Raw genomic sequence first — 25203 nt, 5'->3', positions numbered from 1 at the left:
TGCTAGGGGAAAACCCGAGCAACGAGTACACTCGCTCATCACTACTCTTAATGCTACAAATTTACAAATGACCATTTTCAGTTCTATACAGCCTATAAAATGTCTGGAAACTCTGTTGTGCAGAATAATTTGGAACTGTGCATTTTGAGTTTTGTAGTTTTGAAAAAAAAAAATACTGTTATCATTGGGAAGGTTGTCCAACAAAAGTTGATTTATACTCTAATGGTTGATGATTTTAACATTATACTGACTCGTTTGTATCGACCATTTAAGACAATCAAAGAAAAATAGCATCTGCATAAGAGTTTGGAGCATGATGTATATGTATATATATAGTAGACAATCTGCCTCATGTATCTACTGTCAGTGCTAAGGTTAAGTTCATAAGTCCTGAAAAAGCTGCAAGTTTTACCTGGGGATTTTTTGCAGGTAATATCCACAGCTGGAAACCGTGCTATTTTTTAGTTCACACACTGGACTTTTTCTATGTGGAATTTGACCTGCTGTGCCAAATTCATATCTGCAGCATTGCCAATGTCTATTGAGGTTGATTGCAAGGCTTTTGATGATGTACCTTAGGTTTGTAATGAAGTATGTAGCTTGTCTTGGAAATATCTGCCACGTGCACAGACTTTTACATGCCACTGTATGGGGGATTTCAGTTGTATTTATATTATCTTATAAAACCTCTTTACAAAGTTGAACATAATTAGACCTCTTAAAGTAAAGCACGGAGCAAAACCTTTAATTACAATTACTGCTCCCTGCTATGTTCTATTTGCTACTTTTTATGTGATTGTATTTTATATGCAAGGCATGAAATGAGCAGTAAAAAAATACGTGCCCAACATGCAATGAAATAAAAGCTTTATATGTAAATTGGCCTGTCGACAATGTTCCTTTCCAATTACATAAGCACACACATTTATGGTATTTAATTGAGTAGCGTATTGTGAACATACAACGAATAGGGAAAAACGTCTAGACCAGACATGGCGATACAAAGCAATGTCATAACCAGCGTTTTCCGAAGTCTGCTCCACAGCATTGCTTCAGTTGTAGAATTCGGAACTTATGGTTTATTCATGATGCTTGCTGGTGTGTGGCTGCGGACTGAAAATTTTGCTGATGGAAACCCTTCCTAAGAAACAGGCCAGACTCTTTTATAAAGGTGACCTCTACGGGGAAAAAAAAATGAAAGTGCTAAGCCAGCAGCTTTAGGAGTGGGCATGTAAAACTTGCATGTCTTTAGACTTCACAATTCGACTGAAAACATGAAAAAAATATTTACTTTTTTTCTAATACAATTGCTCTGAATGAAGCGATAGTAGATATATTATACTGCAAATTAAAATAAACATTCAACATAATTAAAGCCAGGAGCTCAGAGTATTTTGCCACTCAACTATGTGCCCACGATGACCTTTTGTTAAGTTTTGATATTGCTGATTTTCTGCATCATTTCTGAACCTATTAAGTAAATTAGGTTACTTTAGTTTTTTTTATTGCGTTTGTGTGCATTTTTTGCCTCATATTGATTTGTCATTGTTTATACAAAGCTGCTTTGTATTTGTTAATTTTACTTCCTAGTATTTGGCTATGGCGAAACATTATTGATATAGTCATATGTGGATTACATGTGGATTCCACAGTTTCCACTGTGGAAACAAACTAAAAACGCATATGCATTTTGTACTTGTGGACTTACCACATTTAAAGGGAACCTGTCAGCAAGATTGTGCTCAGTATCCTACAGACAGTGTCAGGCGGTGCCGTTATACTGACTAAAATGATACCTTGGTTGATAAAATTCATCTTGTGGTTGTTGTTTAATGTTTATTTTCAGTTTTGAGTTAATGATATGCTCGTGCCCCAGGGCAGCCTGTGGGGGTCTTCATAATGCAGCCTGCTGATAGGTGACTGATCCCTCGCTGACCTGCCCCCTAGTTTATATAATGAATATTATATACGCATCTTAGAAAAAAAAACCTCTGCAGGCACGCAGCGGCGGCACCTGCACTGCAGCATGATCGCAAATGTAATGAATTATATACATATTTGTGTGATGTAATCCTGAAGCTCCTTTAAAAAAAATGCATTTGAAAATGGCGCTGGCCTCACCTGTGCAGTAGCAGCTATCGGTGATCCGATAGCTGCTACTGAGCAGACACCGGGGTCGCCACCTTGCTAGAGAACAAAAATAATTTCCTCTTCCAAGATGGTGCCACCGACACCTGTGCAGTAGCATTGGCAGCACCATCTTGCCAAAGAAAAAAAAATGTCCTCCTCCAACATGGCGCCGGCAGCGGCTGGGCAGTAGCAACTATTGGCAATCGCCAATAGCTGCTACTGCGCAGTCACCAGTGGCGCCATCTTTGTGGAGGAATTTTTTGTCTTCGCTAGCAAGATGGTGCCACCGATAGCTGCTACTGTGCAGGCGCGGCTGGCGTCATTTTCAAATAGATTTATTTCTTTTAGGAACTTCAGGATTACATTAAACAAATGTGCATATAATTCATTACATATGTGATCAGGCTGCAGTGCAGGTGCCGCCACCCCCGCCTGCCTGCAGAGGTTTTTTTCCCCCCAAGATATATATATATATATATATATATACTGCATAACATTCGTTATGTAAACTAGGGGGCTGGTCACTGGGTGATCCACCCATGCCTGTTAGGGGCACATGTCAGCTGTTGAAATCAGCTGACGTGCCAGAAATGAAAAATCTCATCGCCGAAGCCCGCAGCAAACAGAGGGAGGCCACCTTAGCCGTAACTATACATCTAATGTGGTAAAGGGGTTAAACAATAGATGCAGAAAAGGTGCAGAAAATCTGCAACATCAGAAACTCACCAAAAGCTGAGAAACAAGTCTAATAGAAACTCATGAACCATTTCTGCATTACCCACATCTGGTTTTGGCTTACAAATACTGATGTAAAAAGCTCACCAAAAACTCAACGTGCACATGTGGCTCTAAAGACGCTGTGTTTTTGATGCAGCGAAACTACACAGTGTCAAAACCTCACCAAAAACTTTGTGGGTACAAAGCCTAAGGGTTCATGCAGACATTTGTAAATCTCGATCTGACCTTGGATTGCAATGCACAGAATACCCGTAGGTTTCCTGACCTGAATGTGACAGTTTCATATACGGTATTTCTATCAGGTTGTCTTGCTTGGGTTAGGAGAGCTATGGCCATTGTGTGCCTGGATCAATTTGCACGAACGTCTGTGTGTTTCCTTAGGTTGATGAGAGCATTGCAACTCTCAGTCAATTAAAGAGGCAATCACCACCTCCAATAGAACAAAAAAACAAAAAAACTGAGCAGCATCTCCTAACAGAATAAAACAAGTGTGAACAGATGCAAGCTGCTTTGATTGCATAATATAGAAAGCAAAGAATACAACCGCACTCTACGGTGCTAGGAATATTTGCTCTATTCTTTCCTTAGGTCTACAATCAGAATACTGATATAACTGTGCATGATGAGGCTTAGGTGCTTCAGTATACAGTATATTAGTTATGATATGAGTTTTGTGTAGAAAATTATTTCTAAAATATTAGACTTCACTGGTTTTATGGATGCGTAGTACTGCTATGTCTGTTTGCAACTCTGTTCTGTTTTCTGATTTATATTTCAAGACACATCATTGGATGAGGATAATGAAAACAAGAGAAAATATACTTGATATTTTTAATTAGCTAGAAACACTTGTTTTAGAAGGTAACAAACCTTGTGCAACACTTTACTTCTGAGCCACTTATTTTTCCCCATGTCTAAGAAAGGACATTTTTTATCACATGTAGCTAAAGTACATATGAATTTATGCCACATACCCTTTTAGTTACTATGAACCAGCAGTGACATAGACTGTGCACACAGCCTAAGCCTAGCACGCTATTCTAAATGAGTTTCTCTTGGCACACTTTATATAGCAATCTTTGCTCAGCAGAGGCCAATTTGTAGGGCGTAGAAGGAAATAGTTGTTATTCTTGGTGCGGATGAGCAGTGTGCTGCACTCGGATGGGATGAGAAAGCATCTAATTAAAGCCCCATGTAGCACGGAGTGTGATTATGTTTGATATTTAGCAATGTAAAAATATTACAGCTTTAAAATAAATGAATTGTAATTATGTTAAATTTGACTTCTTGTTTTTGACATTTATGCAGCTGAAAACATATACGATGTTTTTCTAAAATGGTTCACATAGAGTTCTCTAAGACAGGCCCCCATAGATAACAATTGAGCAAATGGTTGTTAATTGCACTCAATAAATTGACAAAGAGCGTCATCATGCACATATAAATAAGAAAGTATATAATATAGAGATGCATTATAGCCTACCCCATTATCTAGACTGGAACCACCCAAAGGTGTGTAGAACAGGTCACCCCATGTCTATATCTCCTTTTAGGGGATATAAACTAGAGTAGGATTCTTTGCTTGGGGCTTTACCCTTCCAGCCAGTGCTCGGAGTGCAGGGTGCGCTTGCAAAATTGCACGTTTCATGTATTACATAGGTTGTACATTATTTGTATGGATGCCAACTTGCAGTGTAATAATAAAGATGATTTGAATGTTTCTATGGCAAAATCAGCTTTGACAGACACATCAGTTAATTACTTCCATGGCTGTCAGTTTAAAGGGGTTGTCTGTAGGGAAGAGTGGACCCGTGGAAGTTCATGTTCTTGAACGATATCCAAACTTAATTCCAAAGTTTGGTCCTGGTACCAGAAACTCAATCAGAACCCTAACCTCATTGAAAACAATGGCATTTATGATCAGAAAAATGTCAACTAAGAACCTTATTTTTTAAATGCGTTACTACTTACTGCAGGGTTTCTGTGTATTGTTTTTTCATGCTAGGTTACATTAACTTCTTCACGAACTTTGACATAAATGTATGTCAAAAATCGTATTCCTGCCTTTGATGTGGACTCGCATGCCGAGGCAACAAACCAAGAATTGAAGCAAGGGAATTCTGGGAAGAGTGAACAGTTGCCGCAAGTCTGAGGATCTTTAGGTGTAGCTGTATCAAGCTGCTTGAAGGAAATTGTCAAACCAAAAATTGAAGCTTGAGGGACATAATTTGCATTATCCTGGTGCATTCTAGGAAAAGCGAAGAGTCACCGTAAGGCCAGGGTCACACTTGCGAGTGCAATGCTGCTGGCATTCGGGACCGGAGTGTGTGGCTACATGTATTTCTATACAGCCACACGCTCCGGTCCCGAATACTGTCGGCAGGTATTGATGCGTGAGTTTCTCGCATTGCACTAGCAAGTATGACCCCGGCCTAAGTCTGAGGATTTTTGGATGTACCTGGATCAAACTGCTTGAAGGAAATCATCAAAATGTGCTCCTAACAATGTGCTAATCAATACGGTGATTCAACAGAAATTTACTTTTTTCAACATAGAGAAGGAGATTACCCATATGGTGTGCTGCAATTTGTGCTATATGTTTAGACACTTGTCAGAGGAAAAGACAAATTTCATGTGTCAGACATGCTAGCCTGTGACTCTGTTAGAGGAAAAGGTGGAAAGTCTTCAGGTGACAACAGCTACACTGAAGCTCATCAAAGAAGATGAGGATTTCCACGACAGCAAAAGAATCTATTCAGAATGTTGCAAAAGAAGAACTTTTCAGTGTTCCTGTAGAAGCTAATGACAAAGTAGAAATAACTATTCAGAATGTTCAATGAGAAGCACCTTTTAATGTACTTGCAGAAGAGAGAAATGGAAGCAAGTGACCTAAAGAAGCAGGAGGATGACAAGGCAGTCAACACTCATACCGCTGAAGAACCGCTGCCAGGCTCTCACGCAAGACTATGAAGATGTACATCAGCAAAGTGCTTTGCCCTCAAAGCACATTCCAGTAAGAAATCTGAAGACCCTTGAGGGGAGAAAAAGAAGCACTGTAGTGAAGAAGAAGAGGAGAGTAGTGGTCGTGGGTGATTCCCTTCTTAGAGGAACAGAAACCGCTATCTGCAGAACGGACATTACCTCACAAGAACTGTGCTGTCTTCCAGATGCCCTAATCAAAGATGTGTCTGATAGGGTATCAGACTCTTCAGTGCTACAAATGACTACCAATGTCTACTAATAAACGTAGGAACACATGACACAGAAAAAGGACCTGGAGACTCTATGAAGAGACTTTGAAGACCTAGGCCGGAAAAGTGAAGGAACTGGGAGAGCAGGCCATCTTCTCATCCATCCTCCCAGTGGGTGGACATGGACCAAGGAGATTGAACAGGATTATACAAGTGATCAACTGGCTATGTTGATGGTGCCCTGAGCAACAATTTGGGTTTCTTGACCATGGAGTGTTATTAGCTGTATGATTGACTCTTTGGTTGCGATGGGTTTCATCTTATAAAAACAGTAAGGCAAATATTTGTTAGATGCCTTTCTACACTAATCAAGAGAGATTTAAACTAGAGCAATAAGGGATTGAACATATATGGCTAGAAAAAATATGCAGCTAATTAATTATTTTGAGAACCTTGCTATTAGAAGTGGAAATAAAGAGCAACAACAACAATTTCTGAATGAAAATAGAGGAACAAGGGAAACTGACTGCAAACTAAAATGTGTCTCTACAAATGCAAAGAGCATGAGAAAGAAACAAGGAGAATTGGAGCTGCTAACACAGGAAAATAGATATGATATCATAGGCATCACCGAAATCTGGTGGGATGATACACATGATTAGAATACAAACTTTGAATGCTATAACTTATTTATTAGAAATAGGATTAGCAAGAGGGCAGGAGGTGTTGAATTGTATGTTACGAGAATGTATATCTTCACCTAGACCCAAGTTTCAGAGAATGGTAGCTCTGCAGAAACTGTTTTTTGTAAAAATAAAAGGAGAGAAGAACAGAAAAGACTCTTTTTACATCAGATGTATTGTTTCTCAAAAAACTACGACATAGTGGGAAATGTAGATATAGTATATCTTGACTTCAGCAAAGCATTTGAGAAAATTTGAGAAAGTGTCTCACACTATCCATGTTGAAAAAATGACCAAGTATGGGATTGACAAGGCAACAGTTAGGTGGATATATAACTGGCTCAGTGATTGTAATCAAATAGTGATAACTGGTTGCAAAATAGTTGGTTTTGCAACCAGTTATCACTATTTGATTACAATCACTGAGCCAGTTATATATCCACTAGAAAAGAGTGTTTCAAGTGAAGTACCACAAAGCTCTGTCCTGGCCCCAGTGTTGTTCAACAATTTTATAAATTATCTAGATAAGGAACTGAAGGTAAACTAATCAAATTTACAGACGGTACAAAGCTAGGAGGGATAGCTAAAGGTACCGTCACACTAGACGATATCGCTAGCGATCCGTGACGTTGCAGCGTCCTCGCTAGCGATATCGTCCAGTGTGACAGGCAGCAGCGATCAGGCCCCTGCTGTGCTGTCGCTGGTCGGGGAAGAAAGTCCAGAACTTTATTTGGTCGCTGGACTCCCCGCAGACATCGCTGAATCGGCGTGTGTGACACCGATTCAGCGATGTCTTCACTGGTAACCAGGGTAAACATCGGGTAACTAAGCGCAGGGCCGCGCTTAGTAACCCGATGTTTACCCTGGTTACCTTCCTAAAAGTAAAAAAAACAAACACTACATACTTACCTACAGCCGTCTGTCCTCCAGCGCTGTGCTCTGCTCTCCTGTACTGGCTGTGAGCGTCGGTCAGCCGGAAAGCAGAGCGGTGACGTCACCGCTCTGCTTTCCTGCTGCTGTGCTCACACAGACAGTACAGGAGGAGTGCAGAGCACAGCGCTGGAGGACAGACAGCAGTAGGTAAGTATGTAGTGTTTGTTTTTTTTACTTTTAGGATGGTAACCAGGGTAAACATCGGGTTACTAAGCGTGGCCCAGCGCTTAGTTACCCGATGTTTACCCTGGTTACCGGCATCGTTGGTCGCTGGAGAGCGGTCTGTGTGACAGCTCTCCAGCGACCAAACAGCGACGCTACAGCGATCCGGATCGTTGTCGGTATCGCTGCAGCGTCGCTAAGTGTGACGGTACCTTAACACTAGAGAAGACAGAGAAAGGATTAAGAAGGATCTAGATAAGCTTGAACAATGGTCAGCCACTAATAGAATGATGTTTAACAGGGAAATATGCAAGATTCTATATCTGGGCAAGAAAAACAAAAATTACATCTACAGAATGGGAGGAATAGAACTAAGCAACAGCACTTGTGAAAAAGACTTGGGTATACTTATAAATCACAGACTGCACATTAGTCAACAGTGTGGTGCAGCATCCCCCTCTACTCCTCCTTGGTCAGTCCTCATTTGGAATTCTGTCTCCAGTTCTGGGCACCACATTTTAAAAAAGACATTGAAAAACTGGAGCAAGTTCAGAGAGGAGCTACCAGAATGGTGAGCGGACTGCAAAGTATGTCCTACAAGGAACGGTTAAATGATCTGGGAATGTTTAGCTTGTAAAAAATAAAGCTAAGAGAAGACTTAATTGCTGTTTACAAATATCTGATGGGATGTCTCAGTGTAGAGGGATCATCCTTATGCGCATTTGCACATGGAAACACGATAAGCAATAGAATGAAACTGAAAGGGAGAAGATACAGATTAAATATTAGAAAAAACATTTTGACAGTGAGGGTGATCAATGAGTGGAACAGGCTGCCATGAGAGGTGATGAGTTCTCTTTCAGTGGAAGTCTTCAAACAGAAGCTGGACTGACATCTGTCTGAGATGGTTTAGTGAATCTTACATTGAGCAGGGGGTTGAACATGATGACTCTGGAGGTCCCTTCCAACCCTAGCATTTTATGATTCTATGATTCCATCTTTCCTGGCAGATGATGGCTGATTTAATAATTGACAGTAGCGTTTAACACATGATGGCAGGGGGGTACTTCATTCCATGTGACGTGACATTATCGTTACATCGTCGCAGGGTGTTGATGGGTCGCCATTTTATCCTGGGGTTTGCTGATGACCCCCGTGCCTGTTATTACAATACTCCTGTGAAAACCAGCATTTTGTTGGCATTCATAGGATATCATGATTTTCGCTATATGAGTAGGGTTGAGCAAAACGGGTCGTTCATTTTCAAAAGTCGCCGACTTTTGGCAAAGTCGGGTTTCATGAAACCCGATCCGACCCCTGTGCGGGGTCGGCCATGCGGTACGCGACTTTCGCGCCAAAGTCGCGTTTCAATGACGCGAAAAGCGCCATTTCTCTGCCAATGAAGGTGAACGCAGAGTGTGGGCAGCGTGATGACATAGGTCCTGGTCCCCACCATCTTAGAGAAGGGCATTGCAGTGATTGGCTTGCTGTCTGCGGCGTCACAGGGGCTATAAAGGGGCGTTCCCGCCGACCGCCATCTTACTGCTGCTGATCTGAGCTTAGGGAGAGGTTGCTGCCGCTTCGTCAGAAGCAGGGATAGCGTTAGGCAGGGTCCATTAACCACCAAACCGCTTGTACTGTAGCGATTTCCACTGTCCAACACCACCTTCGGTGTGCAGGGACAGTGGAAGCTACATTTTTTTTTTCTCAGCGCTGTAGCTCATTGGGTTACCCTAGAAGGCTCCCTGATAGCTGCATTGCTGTGTGTACGCCGCTGTGCAAACCAACTGCTTTTTTCAAAGCACAAATCCTCTTGTTCCTTCCTTTCTGCACAGCTATCTTTTTTGTTTGTCCACACTTTTTATTTAATTTGTGCATCAGTCCACTCCTTATTGCTGCCTGCCATACCTGGCTGAGATTACTGCAGGGAGATAGTAATTGTAGGACAGTCCCTGTTTTTTTTTTTTTTTGTGGGAGATTAAGATTGGCATTTCTGCTAGAGTGCCATCCCTGTGTGCGCCATCTCTCACTCAGTGGGCCATAGAAAGCCTATTTTTTTTTTTGCTTGATTTGGGTTCTAAAATATACCTGAAAAAATCACTACATCAATCAGTGGGAGAAAAATATTGGCCTCTGGGCTTGTGTGCCACTCCTGACTCCTGTGTGTGCCATCTCTCACTCAGTGGGCCATAGAAAGCCTATTTATTTTTTTGCTTGATTTGGGTTCTAAATTCTACCTGAAAAAATCACTACATCGATCAGTGGGAGATAAATATTGGCCTCAGGGCTTGTGTGCCACTCCTGACTCCTGTGTGTGCCATCTCTCACTCAGTGGGCCATAGAAAGCCTATTTATTTTTTTGCTTGATTTGGGTTCTAAAATCTACCTGAAAAAATCACTACATCAATCAGTGGGAGATAAATATTGGCCTCTGGGCTTGTGTGCCACTCCTGACTCCTGTGTGTGCCATCTCTCACTCAGTGGGCCATAGAAAGCCTATTTATTTTTTTGCTTGATTTGGGTTCTAAAATCTACCTGAAAAAATCACTACATCAATAAGTGGGAGAAAAATATTGGCCTCTGGGCTTGTGTGCCACTCCTGACTCCTGTGTGTGCCATCTCTCACTCAGTGGGCCATAGAAAGCCTTTTTTTTATTTTTTTATTTGGTTTCTAAATTCTCCCTGAAAAAATCATTTTATTTTATTTGGTTTCTAAAGTCTCCCTGAAAAAAAAAAAAATCAGTGGGAGAGTAATATTGACATTTGTGCTTGAGTGACAGTCTTGACTCCTGGGTGTGCCATCTCTCTCTCTCTCTCTCTCTCTCAAATTGTGGGCCATAGAAAGCCTATTTATTTTTTTGCTTGATTTGGGTTCTAAAATCTACCTGAAAAAATCACTACATCAATAAGTGGGAGAAAAATATTGGCCTCTGGGCTTGTGTGCCACTCCTGACTCCTGGGTGTGCCATCTCTCTCTCTCTCTCTCTCTCTCAAATTGTGGGCCATAGAAAGCCTATTTATTTTTTTGCTTGATTTGGGTTCTAAATTCTACCTGAAAAAATCAATAAATCAATCAGTGGGAGATAAATATTGCCCTCTGGACTTGTGTGCCACTCCTGACTCCTGTGTGTGCAATCTCTCACTCAGTGGGACATAGAAAGCCTTTTTCTTTTTTTTATTTGGTTTCTAAATTCTCTTTGAAAAAATCATTTTATTTTATTTGGTTTCTAAATTCTTCCTGAAAAAATCATTTTATTTTATTTTGTTTCTAAAGTCTCCCTGAAAAAAAAAAAAATCAGTGGGAGATTAATATTGACATTTGTGCTTGAGTGACAGTCCTGCGTGTGTGGCATCTCTGTGATTTGGTGCCACAGAAAACAGAGTGTGTAACATTGTGCCTGATTTTCCTTGTGGTCTCACCAACCTGTAAAGGGATATTGAAATCATACTGAAGTTATAGGTCACCGTGTAAGTTGTTTGACAGCAACAAATAAAGTTACTTTGGTTAAGTTTTTAAAACATTGAGGAAGTCTGGTGCAAGAGGTCGTGGCCGTGGGCGTTCATTGTCAGCTGGTAATGATGGTAGTGGTAGTGGAGCATCAGGTGGTCGTGGGAAAAAAAATATTCCACCTAAGTCTGGAGCTGTGGAGCCAGGTTCATCGTCTGGCTACACAAGGCCTCGAACGCTCTCTTTTCTGGGAGTAGGAAAACCGCTTTTAAAGCCGGAGCAGCAACAGCAAGTTTTGGCTTACCTTGCAGACTCAGCCTCTACCTCTTTTGCCTGCTCTTCTGAAACTGGTAAATGTAAAAGCAGCGCGTCGCTTGTGAATGTTCACGGTCAGCGACAAGTCGATTCCTTGTCCTCTTCAGCAAAAACAACAACAAGAGAGAAGGATGCAGCAGGCGACACAACGGGTTACTCCAGGGAGCTCTTTACACATACCGTCCCTGGCTTAGAAAGTGAAACAGTTAACAGGCCATGCCCATTACAAGTAGATTCTGACATGGAGTGCACTGATGCACAGCCACAGCCAGACTACTATGCTGGTCCTTTGACTCAGACCACAACATTGCCCTCTCAGGGTACTGATCCACAATCAGACCCTGATGAGACTATGTTGCCCCATCACGAACGCTATACCACCGACCGACACGGTGACACAGACGAAGTTGCACACGAGCTAGAAGAGGAGGTAATAGATGACCCAGTTGTTGACCCCGATTGGCAGCCATTGGGGGAACAGGGTGCAGGCGGCAGTAGTTCAGAAGCGGAGGTGGAGGAGGGGCCGCAGCAGGCATCAACATCGCAACAGGTTCCATCTGCCGGGCCCGTATCTGGCCCAAAACGCGTGGCAAAGCCAAAACCTGTTGGAGGACAGCGTGGCCATCCGGTTAAAGCTCAGTCTGCAATCCCTGAAAAGGGATCCGATGCTAGGAAGAGTGCAGTCTGGCATTTTTTTAAACAACATCCAATTGATCAGCGCAAAGTCATCTGTCAAAAATGTTCAACTAGCTTAAGCAGAGGTCAGAATCTGAAAAGTCTCAATACAAGTTGCATGCATAGACATTTAACCACCATGCATTTTCAAGCCTGGACTAACTACCAAACGTCCCTTAAGGTTGTAGCACCCTCGGCCAATGAAGCTAGTCAGCAACGCAACATCCCTTCCGTCACTGTAAGGCCACCATTTTCCGCACCACCGGCAGTATCTGTGCAGGTTTCTTTGCCAGCCAAAAGCAGTCAGGGTCAGGGAATCACCAGTTTTGTAGGAGGAAATATTGCATCTAGGGCACCGGCGGAAACAATACCGTCTCCAACCGTCTCTCAGTCTGCCATGTCCACCGGCACACCCGCTAGTTCCAAGATCTCCAGCTCTCCAGTCCAGCTCACCCTACATGAGACTCTGGTTAGAAAAAGGAAGTACTTATCCTCGCATCCGCATACACAGGGTTTTAACGCCCACATAGCTAGACTAATCTCGTTAGAGATGATGCCCTACCGGTTAGTTGAAAGCGAAGCTTTCAAAGCCCTGATGGAGTACGCTGAACCACGCTACGAGCTACCCAGTCGACACTTTTTTCCAGAAAAGCCATCCCAGCCCTGCACCAGCATGTTAAATAGCGCATCGTCCATGCACTCAGGCAATCTGTGAGTACAAAGGTGCACCTGACTACAGATGCATGGACCAGTAGGCATGGCCAGGGACGTTACGTGTCCATCATGGCACACTGGGTGAATGTGGTGGATGCAGGGTCCACAGGGGACATCAATTTCGGGACAGTTGTGCCTAGCCCACGGTCTAGGAAACAGTTGGCTGTAGGCGTTCGCACCCCCTCCTCCTCCTCCTCGTCCTCCTGCAGAAGCGAGAGCTCTTCCACAGACCGCAGTCGGCCAACCACTCCATCGGCAGCTGACACTGTTGCACACCAGTTGTCCCATTATGGGCCAGCTACTGGCAAGCGTCAGCAGGCTGTATTGGCTATGAAGTGTTTGGGCGACAACAGACACACCGCAGAAGTTCTGTCCGAGTTCTTGCAGCAAGAAACGCAGTCGTGGCTGGGCACAGTAGATCTTGAGGCAGGCAAGGTAGTGAGTGATAACGGAAGGAATTTCATGGCTGCCATCTCCATTTCCCAACTGAAACACATTCCTTGCCTGGCTCACACCTTAAACCTGGAGGTGCAGTGCTTATTGAAAACTTATCCTGGGTTCTCCGACCTGCTCCTCAAAGTGCGTGGAATTTGCTCACATATCCGCCGTTCGCCTGTACACTCCAGCCGTATGCAGACCTATCAGCGGTCTTTGAACCTTCCCCAGCATCGCATAATCATAGACGTTGCAACAAGGTGGAACTCAACACTGCACATGCTTCAGAGACTGTGCCAACAGAGGCGGGCTGTTATGTTTTTGTGGGAGGATACACATACACGGGCAGGCAGTAGGATGGCAGACATGGAGTTGTCAGGTGTGCAGTGGTCGAAGATACAAGACATGTGTCAAGTCCTTCAGTGTTTTGAGGAATGCACACGGCTGGTTAGTGCAGACAACGCCATAATAAGCATGAGCATCCCCCTAATGTGTCTGCTGATGCAAAGTTTGACGCACATAAATGATCAGGCGTCTGCACCAGAGGAAGAGGAAAGCCTTGATGACAGTCAGCCATTGTCTGGCCAGGGCAGTGTACAGGACGAGGTAGCGGGCGAAGAGGAGGTGGAGGACGAGGAGGATGATGGGGATGAGTATATTTTTAATGAGGAAGCTTTTCCGGGGGCACTGGAAATTGGTTGCGTGGCAAGGCCGGGTTCTGGTTTTTTGAGGGACACAAGTGACGTAGATTTGCCTGAAACTGCCCCTCAACCAATCACAACTGCAGATTTGACAACTGGAACTTTGGCCCACATGGCGGATTATGCCATACGTATCCTCAAAAGGGACACACGCATTACTAAAATGATGAACGATGACGATTACTGGTTGGCCTGCCTCCTTGATCCTCGCTATGAAGGCAAATTGCAAAATATTATGCCACATGAGAACTTGGAACTAATATTAGCAACCAAACAATCAACTCTTGTTGACTGTTTGCTTCAGGTATTCCCAGCACACAGCGCACGTGATCGTTCTCACACGAGCTCCAGGGGGCAGCAGACCAGGAGTGTTAGGGGTGCACACATCAGAAGTGGCGTTGGACAGAGGGGTTTTCTGACCAGGTTGTGGAGTGATTTTGCTATGACCGCAGACAGGACAGGTACTGCTGCATCAATTGAAAGTGACAGGAGACAACATTTGTCCAGTATGGTTACAAACTATTTTTCATCCCTTATCGATGTTCTCCCTCAACCGTCATTCCCATTTGATTACTGGGCATCCAAATTAGACACCTGGCCAGAATTGGCAGAATATGCATTGCAGGAGCTTGCTTGCCCGGCAGCTAGTGTCCTATCAGAAAGAGTATTCAGTGCTGCAGGTTCAATATTAACCGAAAAAAGGACTCGTCTGGCTACCCAAAATGTTGATGATCTAACATTCATTAAAATGAACCACAACTGGATTTCGAATTCTTTTGCCCCACCTTGCCCGGCCGACACCTAGCTTTCCTATGAAAAGCTCTTGCCTGTGGACTACTGTGAATTACTTTTCTAATGTCTAATTTGCTGCAGCTGATTGTCCAGCATACGACATGTTTACACCTCCCTAAATGGCCAAACTCCCCACACGGGGCCGTGGTATCGCGACTTGGCGCAAGCACCCGTGAGAGTGCTGTTTGTCTGAAGAGGTGGGTGTGCCCGCTTTTGGTCGACGGCACTGCCACTGGGTCCCTCATAGTACAATAAAGTGTCTCTGGCGGTGGTGGTGCGCACCCAACGTCAGACACACTGTTGTAACATGAGGGGCACTGGGCCTGTACCGCCGGCCACAAGAGAGTTCACCCACCCCCAGGTCAAACATTGCTCTACCACTTCCACAGTTATCTCTCACACTTCCACCAATGTTTAGTCTATGCGCTGACATCCTTCCATTCCTGCCACTGACAATACCATTGTGTTGACATGTATGATGGTACTTAACATAGTCAGGGGCAATGTCCTCTATTTACCACAGTAAATACTTTGCGCTAAATTAGTAGGTCTGAAACTACGCAGAGGATCCCACCCCTGTACCTAATGATTGCACCCTTTAGTGTTTTCGTTTTGTTTTAATGCGAGACATTCACATTTATTTATTGTTTTGGACTACTAACTGGCAGACACTCATTACAATCGGCCTCCGCTGACCAGACCACTGCTGCCCGTGTACTCCTGGAACCAATTATAAAGTGCCTACAGCCTGTCCAATTTTATTATGTTAGGCCTTCGAAGCCTGTCTGCGGTCCCTCCTTCCACTAGGCCTCCACTGACCTGTCTACTGCTGCCCGTGTACTCCTGGAACCAATTTTAAATTGCCTACAGCCAGCCCATTTTATTATGTTAGGCCTTCGAAGCCTGTCTGCGGTCCCTCCTTCCACTAGGCCTCCACTGACCTGTGTACTGCTGCCCGTGTACCCCTGGAACCAATTTTAAATTGCCTACAGCCAGCCCATTTTATTATGTTAGGCCTTCGAAGCCTGTCTGCGGTCCCTCCTTCCACTAGGCCTCCACTGACCTGTCTACTGCTGCCCGTGTACTCCTGGAACCAATTATAAAGTGCCTACAGCCTGTACAATTTTATTATGTTAGGCCTTCGAAGCCTGTCTGCGGTCCCTCCTTCCACTAGGCCTCCACTGACCAGACCACTGCTGCCCATGTACCCCTGGAACCAATCATAAAGTGCCTACAGCCTGTCCAATTTTATTATGTTAGGTCTTCGAAGCCTGTCTGCGGTCCCTCCTTCCACTAGGCCTCCACTGACCAGACCACTGCTGCCCATGTACCCCTGGAACCAATCATAAAGTGCCTACAGCCTGTCCAATTTTATTATGTTAGGTCTTCGAAGCCTGTCTGCGGTCCCTCCTTCCACTAGGCCTCCACTGACCAGACCACTGTTGCCCGTGTACCCCTGGAACCAATTTTAAATTGCCTACAGCCAGCCCAATTTTATTATGTTAGGCCTTCGAAGCCTGTCTGCGGCCCGTTCTTTCTACTACTACTACACTGACCAGTCTACTGCTGCCTGTGTACCCCTGGAACCTATTTAAAAGTGCCTACAGCCCAATATTTTTTTATGTTAGGCCTTCGAAGCCTGTCTGCGGCCCGTTCTTTCTACTACTCCTACACTGACCAGACCACTGCTGCCCGTGTACCCCTGGAACCAATGTTAAAGTGCCTACAGCCCAATATCTTTTTATGTTAGGCCTTCGAAGCCTGTCTGCGGCCCGTTCTTTCTACTACTCCTCCACTGACCAGACCACAGCTGCCCGTGTACCCCTGGAACCTATTTTTAATTGCATAGAGCATCCTTTTTTTAATAGTAGGCGTACAAAGTCTGTCTGCGGTCCACTATTGAAATTGTCCTCCACTGCCCAGAGCAATGCTGCCTGTGTACCCCTGTAACCTTTTTTAAGCTGCAGTGAGCCACATTTTTGGTTTAAGGCCTACTACCTGTGTCTGTCTGCGCCACTCAATTCAGCTGTGTTCCTTTGAAAAAAGCTGAGCGTCAATAGTCTTGTTTTCAGCCTCTAGGAATTTTAAAACTGCATTGGGGCTACAACTTTGGTAGGGCCTACTAACTGTGTCTGCCGCCACAAGGTGTGCCCCAGGTTTCGTCCACATTGCTTCGATCTTCCTACTCTCGTTTAGTAGTTGGTGAAAACTGCACTGCATAAGGCCTACAAATTGGGTATGGGATGTAGAGATGGTGTCTTCCGCTCCAAGGTGTTCTCCAGGTTTCCTCTCCATTGCTTCAATCTTAATGCTCTCGTTTAGTAGTTGTTGGAAACTACACTGCATTAGGCCTACAAATTGGGTATGGTGTTGTGAATTCTGTGGCAGAGCTCCCTCCTGTGGTCACAAGTGGTACTTCGGCTGATTCTCTCTGTGAGCTTCCGTTGGTGGAGGAGAGTGGTACTGCGGCTTCTGAGTTTCCTTCCTCAGGTGATGTGGTGAAGTCGTTAGGTGCTGCTCTATTTAACTCCATCTAGTGCTTTGATCCTGGCCTCCAGTCAATGTTCTAGTATTGGACCTGTTTCTTCCTGGATCGTTCCTGTGGCCTGCTGCTCTGCATAGCTAAGTTCCGCTTTTGCTTTTTGTTTGCTGTTTTTTTTCTGTCCAGCTTGCTTATTTGTTTCCTCGTGCTTGCTGGTAGCACTGGGACGCAGAGGGTGTACCTCCGTGCCGTTAGTTCGGTATGGAGGGTCTTTTTGCCCCCTTTGCGTGGTTGTTTGTAGGGTTTTGTGTTGACCGCAAAGTTACCTTTCCTATCCTCGCTCTGTTCAGAAAGTCGTGCCTCACTTTGCTAAATCTATTTCATCTCTACGTTTGTCTTTTCATCTTAACTCACAGTCATTATATGTGGGGGCTGCCTTTTCCTTTGGGGTATTTCTCTGAGGCAAGGTAGGCTTATTTTCTATCTTCAGGCTAGCTAGTTTCTCAGGCTGTGCCGAGTTGCATAGGGAGCGTTAGGCGCAATCCACGGCTGCCTCTAGTGTGGTTGGAGAGGATTAGGGATTGCAGTCAGCAGAGTTCCCACGTCTCAGAGCTCGTTCTATGTTTTTGGGTTATTGTCAGGTCACTGTATGTGCTCTGACTTCTATGTCCATTGTGGTACTGAATTACCAGATCATAACAGTACTGGAGGAGGCCCAAAGTACTAATGATTCCCAATAGAGGGAAAAAAGAAGTTCTGAGACCATTTTTTTTTCTTTGCACTGTGTTTTGCCTTTTTTTCCCCCTAGACATTTGGGTGGTTCAGGACACAGGTGTGGACATGGACATTCAGGGTCTGTGCTCTTCAATGGATAATCTCGTTATAAATGTACAAAAGATTCAAGATTTGGTGGTTCAGAAGTCTATGTTTGAACCAAGAATTCCTATTCCTGATTTGTTTTATGGTGATAGAGCCAAGTTTGTGAATTTCAAAAATAATTGCAAACTGTTTCTGGCCTTGAAACCTCGCTCCTCTGGTGACCCAGTTCAACAAGTGAGAATTATTATTTCTTTTTTGCGTGGCGACCCTCAAGACTGGGCATTTTCCCTTGCGCCAGGAGATCCTGCATTAAGTAATATTGATGCGTTTTTCCTGGCGCTCGGATTGCTGTACGATGAGCCTAATTCAGTGGATCAGGCAGAGAAAAATTTGCTGGCTCTGTGTCAGGGTCAGGATGAGATAGAGGTATATTGTCAGAAATTTAGAAAGTGGTCCGTACTCACTCAATGGAATGAAGGTGCGCTCGCAGCTATTTTCAGAAAGGGTCTCTCTGAAGCCCTTAAAGATGTCATGGTGGGATTTCCTATGCCTGCTGGTCTTAATGAGTCTATGTCTTTGGCCATTCAGATCGGTCGACGCTTGTGTGAGCGTAAATCTGTGCACCATTTGGCGGTATTATCTGAGCATAAACCTGAGCCTATGCAGTGCGATAGGACTTTGACCAGAGTTGAACGGCAAAAACACAGACGTCTGAATGGGCTGTGTTTCTACTGTGGTGATTCCACTCATGCTATCTCTGATTGTCCTAAGCGCACTAAGAGGTTCGCTAGGTATGCCACCATTGGTACGGTACAGTCTAAATTTCTTTTGTCCGTTACCTTGATCTGCTCTTTGTCATCCTATTCTGTCATGGCATTTGTGGATTCAGGCGCTGCCCTGAATTTGATGGACTTGGAGTATGCTAGGCGTTGTGGGTTTTTCTTGGAGCCCTTGCAGTGTCCTATTCCATTGAGAGGAATTGATGCTTCGCCTTTGGCCAAGAATAAGCCTCAGTACTGGACCCAACTGACCATGTGCATGGCTCCTGCACATCAGGAGGTTATTCGCTTTCTGGTGTTGCATAATTTGCATGATGTGGTCGTGTTGGGGTTGCCATGGCTACAAGTCCATAATCCAGTATTAGATTGGAAATCCATGTCGGTGTCCAGCTGGGGTTGTCAGGGGGTACATGGTGATGTCCCATTTCTGTCTATTTCGTCATCCACCCCTTCTGAGGTTCCAGAGTTCTTGTCTGATTACCGGGATGTATTTGATGAGCCTAAGTCCGATGCCCTACCTCCGCATAGGGATTGTGATTGTGCTATCGATTTGATTCCTGGTAGTAAATTCCCAAAGGGTCGACTGTTTAATTTATCTGTGCCTGAGCACGCCGCTATGCGGAGTTACGTGAAGAAGTCCTTGGAGAAGAGGCATATTCGCCCGTCATCGTCGCCATTAGGAGCAGGGTTCTTTTTTGTGGCCAAGAAGGATGGTTTGCTGAGACCTTGTATAGATTACCGCCTTCTAAATAAGATCACGGTTAAATTTCAGTACCCCTTGCCGTTGTTATCTGATTTGTTTGCTCGGATTAAGGGGGCTAGTTGGTTCACCAAGATAGATCTTCGTGGTGCGTATAATCTTGTGCGTATTAAGCGAGGCGATGAATGGAAAACTGCATTTAATACGCCCAAGGGCCATTTTGAGTATCTAGTAATGCCATTCGGACTTGCCAATGCTCCATCAGTGTTTCAGTCCTTTATGCATGACATCTTCCGAGAGTACCTGGATAAATTCCTGATTGTGTACTTGGATGACATTTTGATCTTCTCGGATGATTGGGAGTCTCATGTGAAGCAGGTCAGAACGGTGTTTCAGGTCCTGCGTGCTAATTCTTTGTTTGTGAAGGGATCAAAGTGTCTCTTTGGTGTTCAGAAGGTTTCATTTTTGGGGTTCATCTTTTCCCCTTCTACTGTCGAGATGGATCCTGTTAAGGTCCAAGCCATCCATGATGGACTCAGCCGACATCTCTGAAAAGTCTGCAAAAGTTCCTGGGCTTTGCTAATTTTTATCGTCGCTTCATCTGCAATTTTTCTAGTATTGCTAAACCATTGACCGATTTGACCAAGAAGGGTGATGATGTGGTCAATTGGTCTTCTGCTGCTGTGGAAGCTTTTCAAGAGTTGAATCGTCGTTTTTACTCTGACCCTGTGTTGTGTCAACCAGATGTTTCGCTTCCATTCCAGGTCGAGGTTGATGCTTCTGAGATTGGAGCAGGGGCTGTTTTGTCGCAGAGAAGTTCTGATTGCTCGGTGATGAAACCATGCGCCTTCTTTTCCAGGAAGTTTTCGCCTGCTGAGCGAAATTATGCTGTTGGCAATCGAGAGTTGCTGGCCATGAAGTGGGCATTCGAGGAGTGGCGTCATTGGCTTGAAGGAGCTAAGCATCGCGTGGTGGTCTTGACTGATCATAAGAACTTGACTTATCTCGAGACTGCCAAGCGGTTGAATCCTAGACAGGCTCGTTGGTCGCTGTTTTTTGCCCGTTATGACTTTGTGATTTCGTACCTTCCGGGCTCTAAAAATGTGAAGGCGGATGCTCTGTCTAGGAGTTTTGTGCCCGACTCTCCGGGTTTATCTGAGCCGGCGGGTATTCTCAAAGAGGGAGTAATTGTGTCTGCCATCTCCCCTGATTTGCGGCGGGTGCTGCAAAAATTTCAGGCTAATAAACCTGATCGTTGCCCAGCGGAGAAACTGTTTGTCCCTGATAGGTGGACGAATAAAGTTATCTCTGAGGTTCATTGTTCGGTGTTGGCTGGTCATCCTGGAATCTTTGGTACCAGAGAGTTAGTGGCTAGATCCTTTTGGTGGCCATCTCTGTCGCGGGATGTGCGTTCTTTTGTGCAGTCCTGTGGGATTTGTGCTCGGGCTAAGCCTTGCTGTTCTCGTGCCAGTGGGTTGCATTTGCCCTTGCCAGTCCCGAAGAGGCCTTGGACACATATCTCTATGGATTTTATTTCAGATCTTCCCGTCTCTCAAAAAATGTCAGTCATTTGGATGGTTTGTGATCGCTTCTCTAAGATGGTCCATTTGGTACCCTTGTCTAAATTACCTTCCTCCTCTGATTTGGTGCCATTGTTTTTCCAGCATGTGGTTCGTTTACATGGCATTCCAGAGAATATCGTTTCTGACAGAGGTTCCCAGTTTGTTTCGAGGTTTTGGCGAGCCTTTTGTGCTAGGATGGGCATTGACTTGTCTTTTTCCTCGGCTTTCCATCCTCAGACTAATGGCCAGACCGAACGAACCAATCAGACCTTGGAAACATATCTGAGATGCTTTGTTTCTGCTGATCAGGATGACTGGGTGTCCTTTTTGTCTTTGGCTGAGTTCGCACTTAATGATCGGGCCAGCTCGGCTACCTTGGTTTCGCCGTTTTTCTGCAACTCTGGGTTCCATCCTCGTTTCTCTTCAGGGCAGGTTGAGTCTTCTGACTGTCCTGGTGTGGATACTGTGGTGGACAGGTTGCAGCAGATTTGGACTCATGTAGTGGACAATTTGACCTTGTCCCAGGAGAAGGCTCAACGTTTCGCTAATCGCAGACGCTGTGTGGGTCCCCGACTTTGTGTTGGGGATTTGGTTTGGTTATCTTCTCGTCATATTCCTATGAAGGTTTCCTCTCCTAAGTTTAAACCTCGTTTCATTGGTCCGTATAGGATTTCTGAGGTTCTTAATCCTGTGTCTTTTCGTCTGACCCTTCCAGATTCTTTTTCCATTCATAACGTATTCCATAGGTCATTGTTGCGGAGATACGTGGCACCTATGGTCCCATCTGTTGATCCTCCTGCCCCGGTTTTGGTGGAGGGGGAGTTGGAGTATATTGTGGAGAAGATTTTGGATTCTCGTGTTTCAAGACGGAAACTCCAGTATCTGGTTAAGTGGAAGGGTTATGCTCAGGAAGATAATTCCAGGGTCTTTGCCTCTGATCTCCATGCTCCCGATCTTGTTCGTGCCATTCATATGGCTCATCCTGGTCGTCCTGGGGGCTCTGGTGAGGGTTCGGTGACCCCGCCTCAAGGGGGGGTACTGTTGTGAATTCTGTGGCAGAGCTCCCTCCTGTGGTCACAAGTGGTACTTCGGCTGATTCTCTCTGTGAGCTTCCGTTGGTGGAGGAGAGTGGTACTGCGGCTTCTGAGTTTCCTTCCTCAGGTGATGTGGTGAAGTCTTTAGGTGCTGCTCTATTTAACTCCATCTAGTGCTTTGATCCTGGCCTCCAGTCAATGTTCTAGTATTGGACCTGTTTCCTCCTGGATCGTTCCTGTGGCCTGCTGCTATGCATAGCTAAGTTCCGCTTTTGCTTTTTGTTTGCTGTTTTTTTTCTGTCCAGCTTGCTTATTTGTTTCCTCGTGCTTGCTGGTAGCTCTGGGACGCAGAGGGTGTACCTCCGTGCCGTTAGTTCGGTACGGAGGGTCTTTTTGCCCCCTTTGCGTGGTTGTTTGTAGGGTTTTGTGTTGACCGCAAAGTTACCTTTCCTATCCTCGCTCTGTTCAGAAAGTCGGGCCTCACTTTGCTAAATCTATTTCATCTCTACATTTGTCTTTTCATCTTAACTCACAGTCATTATATGTGGGGGCTGCCTTTTCCTTTGGGGTATTTCTCTGAGGCAAGGTAGGCTTATTTTCTATCTTCAGGCTAGCTAGTTTCTCAGGCTGTGCCGAGTTGCATAGGGAGCGTTAGGCGAAATCCACGGCTGCCTCTAGTGTGGTTGGAGAGGATTAGGGATTGCGGTCAGCAGAGTTCCCACGTCTCAGAGCTCGTTCTATGTTTTTGGGTTATTGTCAGGTCACTGTATGTGCTCTGACTTCTATGTCCATTGTGGTACTGAATTACCAGATCATAACAGTATGGGGTGTAGAGAGATGGTGTGTTACACTCCAAGGTGTTCCCCAGGTTTCTTCCACATTGCTTCGGTCTTCCAACTCTCGTTTAGTAGTTGTAGAAAACTACACTGCATTAGGCCTACAAATTGGGTATGGGGTGTAGAGAGACGGTGTGTTACACTCCAAGGTGTTCCCCAGGTTTCGTCCACATTGCTTCGGTCTTCCAACTCTCGTTTAGTAGTTGTAGAAAACTACACTGCATTAGGCCTACAAATTGGGTATGGGGTGTAGAGACGGTGTGTTCCACTCCAAGGTGTTCCCCAGGTTTCCTCTCCATTGCTTCAATCTTAATGCTCTCGTTTAGTAGTTGTTGGAAACTACACTGCATTAGGCCTACAAATTGGGTATGGGGTGTAGAGACGGTGTGTTACACTCCAAGGTGTTCCCCAGGTTTCGTCCACATTGCTTCGATCTTAATGCTCTCGTTTAGTAGTTGTTGGAAACTACACTGCATTAGGCCTACAAATTGGGTATGGGGTGTAGAGACGGTGTGTTCTACTCCAAGGTGTTCCCCAGGTTTCCTCTCCATTGCTTCAATCTTAATGCTCTCGTTTAGTAGTTGTTGGAAACTACACTGCATTAGGCCTACAAATTGGGTATGGGGTGTAGAGAGACGGTGTGTTACACTCCAAGGTGTTCCCCAGGTTTCGTCCACATTGCTTCGGTCTTCCAACTCTCGTTTAGTAGTTGTAGAAAACTACACTGCATTAGGCCTACAAATTGGGTATGGGGTGTAGAGACGGTGTGTTCCACTCCAAGGTGTTCCCCAGGTTTCCTCGCCATTGCTTCAATCTTAATGCTCTCGTTTAGTAGTTGTTGGAAACTACACTGCATTAGGCCTACAAATTGGGTATGGTGTGTAGAGACGGAGGTCTTCCACTCCAAGGTGTTCTCCAGGTTGCCTTTCCTGAGCTTCTATCTTCAGGCTCTTGTTAAATAGTGGTTAAATGGAACAACTGCATTTGGCGTACTAGTTGGTTTGGGGCCTACTAACAGTGTCTGCCGCTCCTTGCTCTTCTCCTGGTTTCCTGTCCTGAAATTCCATTTTCAGGCTCTCGTTAAGTAGTTGTTAATGTTAGACTGCATTTGGCCTACTTGTTGGGTTGGGGCCTACTATCGGTGTCTGCCACTCCTTGCTGTTCTCCTCCACTGAACAAAGCTGTGCCGCCTGTTAACTACGGTTGCCAATTTTGAACTGCATTTCGACTACTTACTGATTTGGGCCTACTCTCTGTGTCAGCCTCTCATTCCAGTTGTCCTCCACTGCAATGCCCCCTGGTTAGTCCTGTGTTACCAATTTTGAACTGCATTTAGACAAAATTATTCTTTCGGCCTATATCTGTGTTTCCTCCTCATCCTGCCCATTGCCCAGCCAGTGATAGATGAGTCTGCTGGTACATTGACCCATAACGCAACATTCCCCGTGCACGCTACACAGCAAGATTGTGACCCTGCTGAAAGTCAGGTTCCTCTTCCCGCATACCATACCACCTTACACGGGGACAAAGAGGAAGGTGCAGATGAAAGTGCAGGTTCCTTCATCAGGTGGGGGGAGGAATACTAGTTGGTGACATCACTGGCACAGGGCCTCTCATAGTACGCAAAAGTGTTGCTGCCGGTGGGAGGCGCCCCCGCCGTGCAAACACACCGCTGTACTTTGAGGGGCCCTGTGCCACTGCCAATGCCAACGAGTGGGCCCCCCCTGCTTGCTCAGGATCACAGCACTTGCAAAGTTGAAATACTTACCTCTCCCTGCTCCACTGCCGTGACGTGTTCCAGATTTCCTGGGCCCACTAATTACTTTAACCAGCCCTACCCCCCACAACTTTAGCCAAATGACCCCCAATTTCAAATGCCTTCCAATTATTATAAGGTAAATTACGATTGACAAGCTTCTGTAACAAGAATGGATGTTTTTGCCATTAAAATGGGCAGTGTAGGTGTTTTCCTGGCCTCCACTCACTGCCGACTATGCTCCCCCATTGACTTGCATTGGGTTTCGTGTTTCGGGCGATACCCGACTTTTCGCGATAATCGGCCGATTCCACTCGA

The sequence above is a fragment of the Ranitomeya imitator genome, chromosome 4 (genome assembly GCF_032444005.1).
Source record: "Ranitomeya imitator isolate aRanImi1 chromosome 4, aRanImi1.pri, whole genome shotgun sequence".
Taxonomy (NCBI): Eukaryota; Metazoa; Chordata; class Amphibia; order Anura; family Dendrobatidae; genus Ranitomeya; species Ranitomeya imitator.
This window is presented reverse-complemented; position numbering follows the sequence as displayed.